Source organism: Rhinolophus sinicus, chromosome 17 (assembly GCF_057876585.1).
Source record: "Rhinolophus sinicus isolate RSI-liver-muscle chromosome 17, RSI-T2T, whole genome shotgun sequence".
Lineage (NCBI taxonomy): Eukaryota > Metazoa > Chordata > Mammalia > Chiroptera > Rhinolophidae > Rhinolophus > Rhinolophus sinicus.
In genome coordinates, this window is record NC_142517.1 from 70,980,708 (window position 1) to 70,993,175 (window position 12,468).

A 12,468-nucleotide genomic window follows, 5' to 3' on the forward strand; every position below is an offset into this window, starting at 1 on the left:
TAGGGTCTGTCAGCATCACTCCAATCTCTGGCTCAGTCTTCACATGGCCTTCTTTTCTCCCTGTGTCATCTATCCTGTTTCTTATAAGGATATTAGTCATATTTGGTCTAGGACACACCCCTTTAAGCCAGAAGGAATTAATCTTGAGATATTTAATTTAATTATATCTGCAAAGATCCTGCCCCCCACCCCCAAATTAGGTCACATTTACAGTATTGGGGGTTAGGATTTGCACATCTCTTTTTGGGGGCCACCATTCAAGCCACTAAAAATATCTTGGAGCAAAATCATCTCGGAGAATTAAGCATGCTATCGGCACTGACAAAATTGGAGTCTTGGAGGCGATACTGTGGTATGCTGACCAACTCTGTCCTTCAGGACTGAAGCACTCATTTTCCCTGCTGCTGGGGGTGTAACCTGCTAATAGCCTACAGCAGAGTCACTCTCCAAGCATTTCCTTCATCTAAAGAGAGCCACCTTCCCATGTTTATGCCTCCTTCCTGGGAATAGCCCACATGTAATGAGAGGCTAATAAGGGGGTTGGGGGGTTACAAAAGCCTGGCCCCTTGCCTCAATTCTGGTCAACTCTGAAGGGTCACCCTAGCTCCAGAACTCCCCTGTGGAATGGGCTGAGGCCTCTGTTGCAAATTTGTAACATGTCAACTTCTCCTTCTTTCCCATCTTGCTTCCCTCACACCCTTGGAAAGGTTGTTCCCAAGAGCAGTCCCCAATAAGCCTCCTACAGGAAAATCTCACCACAGTGTGTTTCCCAGAGACCCTGCCCCAACATACATTCTGACATGAGCTAAACCACAGATATTCTAAGTAGCTCAGAGGGAGTCTTTGGAGAACCATTTTTCCCAATGAGCTAGGAGAACCATATGGATTATCAAAGGAGCATTTGGGTGAAAGAAGTCCTTACCCTCCACTATGTGAGCTCTATACTTTATTATAATCCCTGTGATTAGAAACATGGGGTAAGAAGTTTAACACACAAACATGAGAAGGATAAAAAAAAATTTTTAAGCAGAAGCAATATTTTTAAAAATTTAGTTAGAAGGCTAAGCAGGTACTGAGTATTAGTAAGAGAAATTAAACCAAAATCTTATATTAGAAAAGATTAGAGAATGTGATTTTTAACAGAAAATGAAAGCAAAAGGTCCTGGATGTTGAGAACAGAGGTTAAAAAAAAATCTAACTATGGAACGAGAAAAAGGAGAATGAGCTCACAGTTAAGAAGTAACCTGGGCCCATTACAATATCGGACTGGAACAGGCTGTAAGTTTTGGGTCCTCGGTTGTGACAGTGGAGCCCTGCAGAGTAGAGTCTTTCTCCAAGTGGTTCATACCACCACCACACAACCTTCCAAAGGATGTGGTTTGTTAATAATGACTACTGTTGGGGGAGAGGAAGTAGCATCCAGTCGGGCCTCCAGAAACTTCTTATCTACACTCCCAGTGAAAGGATTTGGTAGAAATGTATCAGAAATCTTTCCACTGGGGATTGATTTGCCAGGTTAGAATCTGACAATCACACTGGAAACTTCACACAGCTATAGAGAAAATATCTGTATTAATTTGGAGCAGTTGAGTGTAGAACATGGGCTCTGTGGTTAGATCTGCTTCAGTTCTTGGCTCTGCCATTTCCTGGCATTGTGACCTTAAACAAGATGCTCAACCTCTCTGAGCCGCTATGTCCTGTCATCTGTAAAACAGATTGGTGTGAAGATTGATGATATATAAAGTGCCTGACACCAAATAAACCCACTGCAAAATTACCTATTATTAACACAAAATGCACAGTACTCTTTTTATTGTTTTTTTCTAATTATAACAATAACCTTTTGCCAAAATATTCGTTTGCATTTATTGCCTAATTCTTTCCTTGATGAAAACAATTTGAATTTATTTTTCTGTACTTGTGTCAACCACAGATTCAAAAGAGCTGGAGAAAAGTGACCTGTGCTCTGGTCCATGCCATCCATCATTAACTGAAATTCCCAGCTATGTTTTGAATCCCTAACACAGGCAGTGATGTATGGAGCAGAAGGTGGTCAAAAAGTAATTTTTCAGACAAGGTTTGAGCTCATAGCATGAACAATTTAGAAAATCACATTTTGCCTTAAGAAGAGACATTGGGGAAATGAGAAAAGTGAGAGAGAACATCACAAGGTCATCTTTCTAAGCAATTTCATGGATAAGATACGGTCAGGAACTTAGGGTTAGAATTGAAACAAACTTTAGTTTAAAATCTGGGATTCACTAGCTATTATTTAAATGACCTTGGCCAAGTAACTTAATTTCTTTAGCCTCAGTTTTCTTACATGTAAAATGAGGATAGAGACAGTACCTATCCTGCAAGGCTGTTCTGAGAATTCACTGAGATAGCACATGTGACAGCACTTGGTATGGCGTCTGGATCACAGCACAGCTAAGGAAGCCACAACACTGTTCTTAAAAAGAAGATGCAAAGGAGGGGAGACAAGAGAAGGAAGACTTTCTAGATATAGCTTTTCCCCAACTCAGTGAGGTTGAACAGATAAGCCATTTAACTTTTCTGGGCTTGCATTTCCTCATTAGGAAAATAGTAAACTGCTAAAGATTACACAAATGAAAATGGTCTTCTAGTTCATTGACTCAAGACAAGTTTAATGGTCATTAGTAAAAGACTTTTAGAGATCTCAACATTAGTATGCTTGGCCTGCCATAGAGTTATAAAGTATAAGATATTCATGAAATATACAGAAGATGATAGGCCATATAAAACATAGAAAATGACAATAAATTATATGGAAGAATACCTTAGCTCTGGCAGATGTAGCCTATAAGCCTTTAATGCTCCCACTCCCGCACCACCACCACTAAGGAAGCTTTTTCTCTGATCCTTAAAAATCAATGCTACAGTAAATTAATCATAGCCTGCTACAGTGACTGGATTAATGGGAAGATCTTTCTAGGGCTTACATAAAAGCCTAAAGTAAACAGCCACCCAATATACAGATGTACTGGTTAGGGTATAGAGATACTATTTAAAAAAACCCAAAAAACATTTAAAATTCAATTAATAAATCTACTTTTTAAAAAAATGACTAAAATGGAAGAGGCTGGGATCTGAGATTCTCCATCCTTTTGCCTCCTTAGTAATTTTGCTTAAATCAAATTTAAGTTTTATTAAAACTGTAGATTCCATGGAAGTCATAGGCAAGTTAGCCAATGTACCTACCCCAAATGCTTCCTGGAATGGTATAGATTCTAGGTTATTTATCCTCAAGCAGATGAATGTCTACATTTCCATCAAATTAATTTGTGAGTTTAAATTAGCCCCAGATTATTCAAGTTTTTTAAGCTTCCTGAGCAGAGGAAGTTTGTAACACCTTGATGGAAAGGAGGAGATAGCTAAGAAACTCAGTCTCCATGAACTTACATGGTTCAAAACATTGGGCATAAAGGTTCAGGGAATGATGAGTCAATATGTACTCAGAGGTGGCCATAATGTTCTGATTTATCATGTTTTACTTTCCCCACAAAGCAGGTGACAAAATGGGAATAAAGCAAAATGAATCTATTTTTATTAGATTGGGGCCACAATCTAATATTGGGTTTAGATATTGGATTTCCTGATAGCTTCCAGTATTGTCCTCTTATTGCTTGCAAGGGAGCCAGCAATGGCCTGGGATAAAAGTATGTCTAGGATGTGAGACATCTTAAATGGATGACACAATTTTCCTGGGCTCTGCTGCCAGTGGAGTTCCCTAAGCAAGTTAGTGTCTATGTGTCGGTAATAGTTGGGGGCTCAATGGAAACCAGACAGGAAAGCTGCTTCCCTAGAATAACGATACCGTAAAAAAAACTGGGAACACAAAGATGAATACTCCTACTGATGATAGTTACTCAGGTTTAGAACTGTCTATCTGAATGAGAAGCTTGCTTTCTTTTGGTTGAGAAAGACTCAAGGGTTCTTTTTGTGCTAATTTCCTGTCCTTTTAGGTTTTTATTGACTATCCTTGCCTCTGATATTTCCTTTATACACAATTGTGGGATAGTCGTCTTTCCTACATCAAATGTGACATATGTCCCCAAATCCACATGTTGCAGAGTTGGTTCTTTAATATTTTCTGACATAAACTTGATCTGTCTGGCTCAAGGCCTCAGTGAGACAAAATAAGAAAGCACCCTCTTCTCTTTGAGTTACACTTGATCCTTGATCTGGCTTTTCTTCTCAAAAATGTAAGTTTGATGATAGGTTCTGAAGTTTGCTGATAGATTGAAGACCAAGCATATTTTCTATTAATTAAAAAAAAAAAAAAAAAAGAACCTCACCTGACACAGTCATAGAAAAAGAGTAGAAAAACTTAAATCAGAACAAAACCTGAAAATTAGTAGTACTTTATTAAAATGGAAGTACCTGGGCTAGAAGGTGTGGGTGGATAGGCAGGTGGGGAGAGGTGAGGGGGCACAACACCACCTACTCAGAAGATGTCTTCATCTTCTATTAGCTCCATCCAAGAGTGCTGGACTCCCTGTCCCAAGCAACTGACTGATCTCTCTGGCCAGCAGTGCCTTGTAAGAAGACCAAAGTCAGTCTTGTACCTCCATTGCTGTCTCAGCAACACATCACTGAACTGACTGGTTCCAGGGTTCACCTGGCTGGAATGGAGCATTGGCTTTTTCTATGCCAACTCCCCTTGCTCAGAAGGTGGGGCTCCTGGAAACTTGTTCCGGCTTCTGTGGGCAAGTCCAGGGCAGTACTTTTCTGCTCCCATCCCCTACTCCCATACATATTCGTGTGGCCATCCCTTCTCCACATTCTTCGCAGGTCATTCAACTTTCTGTTCCATAATATTAGTCTCCCTAAAGTTCTGTTGCCTTTCTTCTTTTCTTCTCTGTCTACCCCTCTTGCTCTGTTTCTCAGTATTAAGTTCAAATAGGCAGTGGCAGAGGACCAGTGTGCAGTGGCTGAACTTCACCGTGGGAAGTAGAGGGAGTAGAAGATTCTTTTGAGGGAAAAAAAAACAGAGTTGGAGGTAGCAGGAGAGGGAAGCAGGTAAGGATTTAGGATAGGATTTTTGGTAATGTTGCATTTATTTGAGGCTGAGGGGGAAGCATAAAGTAAAGAGGAAGAGACTAATAATTCAAGAAAGAGGGGAAAATTTACAGGAAAGCATTGGGATTATGAAGGCCGAGATCCAGAGCACGGGTGGACCGATCAGACTGAAAAGGAAAAGCAAGGTGATTCTGTTCTGACAGTGGAAATGTATTGTGGTAAGAAATTATTGTAAAATTTGTACGTGGAGAGTAAGATAATTAAAAAAACAACAAACAAAAACAAAAAAAGCAAAACTTCAGTTCTGAGCCATCAACCTTGGATGTAAATAGAAGATGGGTCATTTGTTGAAAATCAGTGAGAGGAGCCCTGAGGAAAGTGAAGCAGAAAGTTTTGGGTTATGAATGGAGTGCATGGTAACAGGTCAAAAGGATTCCTGAGAAGAAATGAGAATGTGGCTCAAGGTGACAGGTTGACTTTGGACTGGAATCAACAATATTTTGTGCCAGGGAGCAGGAGAGGAGAATGTGTGACAGGCAGTTGAAGCTTGGCAAGGTGGTGACGTCAGGAGGTTCAGAGGCCCAAGTATAAAACGAAGAGGGAAGACAATTAAATTTGCAGACTATAGGGTATATAGGCAGAAATGGAAACTGAAAAACTACCTGAAGAATGGGTAGAACATGAGGGTTGGAGGGGAGAAAAGAAGGAAGGAAGGAGAAGGTCAATTTTCCCTCAGTGCTTGTATATCGTTTACCATTCCTACTGGTTTATAATTTGGGCCCCATTTCACTAGTAGAGAGAAAAAACAAAATACAACAAAAAACAAAATGAGGACCTGAATAATATCCAATTTAAAACTTAGCTAATCCTTATGTGAACAGCTCATCATTGTACAAGCTAACATCAGTATATATGGGAAAATGAACTTTGTTAGAGGGAGACTACATGCTGTATTGAGTGGGGTGAGGCGATCTTATGCCTTCAGTCGAAGACCAGCAAACTGGGAACCACATGACCTGGGGGCCAGGGAATGAAGGATGCTCCTTAGATGAAGCAGAATGCCAAAGAATAACCTTTACCTACACTTGGCCGTGTTATGTCTTATAGGTACCTGGCATTGAGGTAAAAAAATTGTTACAAAATTCTAACCTCTGACCCAGGATCATGCTAGTGCTCAATTAGGAACCAAAAACTGGGATTCTGTGGAGAAGGGGGAGGGAAACTGTCTGATTAGATCAAGACTGTTCACGTCCAAAAACAAATTGTGGCAGACCTTGATTGTTTCTGTCTTTGGGCACCTGCCAAGTTTCATCCCAGGAGGTCTTTATTTTCTTTTAAGAGATCAAAAATCAATCACTTAATTCTTGGTGAGGTTAAGGTGGAAGATTAGAGGGGATTAGAGTCTATTATAAACATAGTCCCCTCTGCCATGCTTCCCGGGGACCAACAGAAACTTGTCAGACCTCTCATTAATGCAATTACTCTCACAAGCCAGTGATACTCTATCTACTTTATCTATTGGCCATACCTGAATCTATACTAAAACCAAACCAGAGAAATTAAGAGAACAGAACAGGAAGTAAAATATCTGAAAAATCTCACAGCCCCACATCGGAAGGACTCTGACTACAGTCAACAAAGATAGGTAAATAGACAGCTAGACAGATAGATAGATGGATGTTTATCTCGGATCAGGACTAGTGAGTATTATTAGCTTCTGGAATTGACCAATCTAAATATTAAATACATATTAAAGCAACACTTTCTGGGCTAGAAGAAATGGAAACAATGGTGGTAAGGGTGGGAGATGATAGAAAATTGAACACTAAGTAAATGATAGAATGTCGGGGCCAGGAGTCAGCTGAGCCTGGAAATACTGGTGCCTCCCTCACACATAAAAATGCTCAGCTTTAGTGTCGTGGTGAACGTGGCAAACGGCACATCTGCACAGCTGGCTCCTCTGCCAGAGTAAATTCCCCATGAGGCATTTCTGTTCCTCAAAAGAATGGTCAAGTGGTTCACAGATGTCTTGTTTAAATATTTGGCAGGTGCGAAGTGTGAACTGGAGTTTGACAACCTAAAGTCCTTACTGTGTGACCTCAGAGTCATTTCAAGCTGTTTTCTCATCTTTTATGAATATTGATTAAGTTAATAACACCTTTATGTATTTCTTTTTAATATTTTAGGTCTTTATAGTGATGTTTCATTTTTAAAGAATATTTCATAAAATAGGAGAGAATTATGGTTAAAATTAATGCGGTCTCAAAAGCAGTATTTTTGTCATACAGAAAGGCAGAAAATGCAAAGTCATGACTCCCTGTGCTACTACCATCCAATGTCCCACTAAATACTTAAAATTTTTCATTAGTGTGTATGGTAATTTCTTTCTCTGCTAGTACAATGGGCTCAGCTATGTTTGCCTTGGGATTTTAAACTTGGAATTTTTGCTGGCACTTACATGATTAAAAACACAACATTAATTTTGCCTTAATACTTAGGTATGCTTTATTTTTATTTTTCCTCTTTAACAAAGATGAGTTAGTGAGAGCAGAAAGGGGACAGGGACATTCATCTAACTCTATCAGAGACTGAGGTGCTCTGTAAGCTTCATGGAGGACTCTGAAGGAAAGCATGAAATGAAGGGCCGATAGATAGCAGGGCTGGCACATATTGTTACCCACAGTCATTCTCCACTGAAGTAGGCGGTCTGGTTAATTTACAGGCAAGAGCCTCTTCCCCCTGCAGGATTATAGCAGACGTTAAGCTATCAACAACACTGGATTTAGAATCACAAAACCTGAACTTGACCTTATTTCTGTCGTTTACTAACTCTGTAAACTTAGGCAAGTTATCTCGCCCTCTGAGTGTGCTTTCTCATCTGGAATGAGAATTTTCCAGTGTCTTCTAACTAGAACAGGAATTTTCCTAGATTTTTGGAGGGGTCAGATGAACTCACAAAAGCAGCCTGGTAAAGACAATGCCTGGTACATGGTAGACACTGAATAAATATTAGGCTATTTTCTTCTTTCCCATGTTAATTAATAAAGGATGGCTTTTGAGAAATTGTTTCTGGCAGTCACATTTCTAACTGCTTAGAGCACTGGCAGGGACAATATCTATGTAAATCACTTCATAACCATTTTCAAAGCACTATCAATCCTATACTACCCCAGTGAAAAGGGGTCTGACCTTGGCAATCTTCTTGTCCAATTCCCTCCTTTTATAGACAAGGAAATTGACCCAGAGAGGTTAAGTAATATAGCCAAGGTCAAACAGGTACCTGGTAGCACAGTCAGGACTGGAAGCCAGGTCTCCTGACTCTGTTACCATTGTGATACTGGGCAGAAGAAGTGCATGTGGTCAGGGTGCCTGGGACATCTGAGGTTCAGGGATATTTGCAAGTTTTCAGTCAGCTCACTGGTCTTAGCAAGTGGTCCAACCTGGCATGTCCTCAAATCGCAAGAGAAAAAGGAGCAGTCAATCTGACTGACAGATTAATACTTCCAGGAATTTGTGCAGGGGCTGAGAGCTAACATGGAAGCTACTCTAGAGCTGGCCTCTCACACCTACCCCATGGCCCACAGTGGTCTGGCTGCCTGTGTCCTAAATAGCTCTACCCTGTGGAGGCAAATGACAGTCTAGACATGAAGGATGGCATCAAAATAGACTTGGGGACTTCCAAGGTTAGCCTACGCCATCTTTCCCCCAGGCATCTCTTCTTCAGATTGGGCTCACAGCCAAATGTGTAAAGGCAGATAATGTGGCATGCCTCAGAACATGCCCACCCAGCTCTCCTGGTGGGCTGTACAGGATTTTGATTGAGGCCATCTGTGGAGAACTTTTAGAGCAATGGTTTTCAGAGGCCAGTCTAAAGACCTGTGCCAGGCTGGCTGCCTGAAATTCTAGGGAATCCTCTGGAGAGAAAGCGTTAAGAAATACAGCCCCCCAGACACCCTGGAGATCCACTTACAGTCAGTCTGTGGTAGAACTTGGGCATCTCTAGTTTTCAGAAGAGCCTTAAGTGCTTTGATATGCAACTATTACACAAACTCAGGGTAGGAGAATTTGGGAGGAGATACCAGGGACTTGTATAAAAGGCAGGTGTGAAGGTTTCTAAAGCAAGTGCCTCCCTTCCTGAAGTGATGTAAAAGATGATGGCTAAGTATCCTCACTTACTCTGCCTACCAGAAACTACTCCTCCCTCCACAGCCAAATCTAATCTCCCACCCACCAGAATCCAGGCACAAACTTCAATATACTTGTACTTACTACTTCACTCTGCTTTGTGGGGCTATCGGTCTGCTCCCTTTGTAGACAGTAGTGAGTTCCTTGAGTTGAGAATGGACACTATGTGTATCCTTCAGTGACCTGTGTACCTAGTGCTACTGCTGGCACATAGTAGGGATGCAGTAAATGTTGAAAACATGAATTAAATACAACCTCCTTGCTATCAGGAAATGGCATCATCTCAGCTTTGGCTTTAGGAAAAAAGGATGTTGACATGCTTGGGAAAAACCTCATGTCACTGAGAAATCTGTGATTTATTTTTCCAGGGAACTAGCAGACTCAATCCTTAAGCAAAATCAATTTCTATGAGACAAATCCTAACCTGACAAGTGATGTAAACACCCACTGTGTCACTTCAGGAGATGAGCCATGTGGCCCCTGGGCCTTCCACATGGCTTCTATCATTCTAAGAGTGATTCAGCCAGTGGCTTTTAAACAAACACACATGCTGATCTGGGAAGCAAAATGAGGTTAAAAGCTGGTGAGACCACAGTCTACAATAAATCAGCCCTTAAATCAATGGGGATACTTTGGGAAGCGTGTCGTCTTCTGAAGCAAATTCATCTTCATCTGCTCTGAATTAATTTTGGGATTTATAAAGTTGGAGTGTAGGAATGAGAAAACAATTAAAGTGTCAGCTTATGCTGGCACCCAAAGAACTCAAGTGCATGGGCAAGAGTTACTTGCCATGATCCAAGAGACAATTCTGCTTTTTATTGAAAGTAAGAATAGTGGGGGTTTCAGCTGAGCTTAATATCTCTTCCTTTTGGCTGTGGCTCAGGCTAGGCTGGCCAACTCTGGCCAACTCAGAAGTGGATCTACCAGTAGTTTGTAGGACTAAGAGTAATCTTGGTGAGAATTCATCTCAGGACAGGAGAGAGACAGGCTTGGCTTTGCAGTGAAGCGCCAGGCTCAAGAGACAGTGGGAATTCTGTATACATATTCGTGTCTCCACTTCACATTTGTCTCCTTACTTAGACCTTATGAACTCATAACTTAGTCTATGGAGGGGAGAGGAATAGGGTGGGGATACAGTAATGTGCAGTTCATACGTATGGAAATAACTACAGAGTGCGTATAAAGCTGCACCTAGTCCAGGCTAAAATTTAATATGTTACCTTTTTATCTTTCCAGCGTCATGTAAGGAGAGAAACTTAGTTCACAGCTACTGTAATGAAAAGCTATCCTCTTCAAAGTTTTGAGCATCCCCAAATTCCTGTAAGGCTTTCATTCTTGCATCCTAACAGAACTCTCCCCTCTACACAGTCTCGTCCCCTCCGTCCTGGTCCATCCTCTCTCCTCTGCATGCAGCATTCATAGTATACAACTGGTATGGCATATCCCTCTACCATAGGCCCCCTACCCTCAACCTGGAGATATGGTTTTTTTCCTGATTGCTTTGCTCAAACAATGCACTTAGATTTTGTCCTTTATCTCTTCAGAGAGGAGGGAGGCAAAGAAGTTAAGTGGAAATAAAAAGAAAGGAAAAAAGCTGCGAACATCTGCATGTTAATTTTATCTCATCACAGCTGTTTCAATCAAAACTCTGTAGAGCTTGTGACCCAAACAGCCCTTTTCTTATAGCTCATAAAGGAAAAAACACAAGGTAGGGAGACGGGATCTTTACAGCTTGCCACAGAGCCCCACACAGCTTTAGGCCAGGATTCCTTGACAGTTCATATGCAAGAGCAGGCCCAGTACAGGTGATGGTAGCCAGAGTAAGTGGTGGCAGTGTACTGAGACGACAGTGGCATATTGTGGCAGTAGCATCTAACAGCACCCTTTAAAAGAAGCAGTACCAGGGTGAGGCCAGGGCCATGCCCAGTGGCAGCACCAGGGCCCCTTGGAGGCCATGCTGACACTCATGAAAGCAGCAGTACCCTGTGAGAGAATCACTGCTTTCCTAGCTGATACAGAGCACCTTCACAAGGGTCCACATGCACTGGAGATGTTGGCAGCAGACATCCCTGAGTGAGTCTGGAGCAGAAGAAAAGGGTACATGCCTTCTGGTCAATGAAGGACTTATCTGAAGCACATGTGAGATACCACTTACAAGCTGGGGGATTGTATGGTTGCTGATGATACTGTAATAGCTGGTAGCAGCAAGAGCTGGTGAAAAACAGGCTGTTAATGTCACTGTAATTCCCTTGTTTTATGTTCTTCGAAAGAGTAACACAAATCCAAGAGTGAGGATGTATGACCTGAAGACACCTAGATTACTATGACAAAAAATGGCAACAGTATGTAATTCAAACTGACATACTGCTATCTAGGTTTTCAAAGAAAAATCTAGGCAGGAAGTTCCTCTTTTTAATATTATTTTTGGAAGTCCACAGGAATCTGTGATCAGAAGCCCTATATTACATGTATGCGCACTTCTGGTTCACTGTTCTTTTAAATGTATGATCTGGGATGTATGCCCTTGATATACTTGTAGATCTATGAACATATGCTTGTAGTCTTCAGACTTTGAGTGTTTGGGAAATAGATGGAATCATTATAGTGTTTGTATTGTAAGAAGTATAATCAGGAATAGGCTTCTAGTATTAACCTACATTTCCTTGGCTAAAGATAGATGGATGGATGGATGGATGGATGGATGGATGGATGGATGGATGGATGGATGGCAGGATGTTCAAATAGGGACTAATTTGTTTTAATACTCTATAAGATCTATAATATAGCTAAGAACATCATGGTGTTTCTTTGGTCATTGAAAAGGCGTTTCCTTACTTTTCATTCTTTAAGCATCACTGACACTACATAAAGGAAAATAGTGGAGTAGAATCACCATGAGACTTCAGACATGTCCCTTCACTTCTCCTCATCCTAAATTCCTCATTTATGTAGTCAGAAAATTGGATTAAATTGTCGCTTAAATCCCTTTTAGCTCTAAATTTCTATGATTCTGCATTTCCTCTGTTGTTCTAAATTAGGCAGAGCAATGGTTTTCCAACTTTTTAAACCAGTGGTGTCTTTAATCAATATGGGATATGGATTAACCTTAATCTATAAAACAAATATAGGCACAAGTCCTGTTGATGAATTGTGGGTGGAAGGCAGATTTTATAGTTCCTTGGCACTCTCCTCAACCTTTATGCTGGCCCCTCAAATGTTCCATAGAGACCAATTTATAAA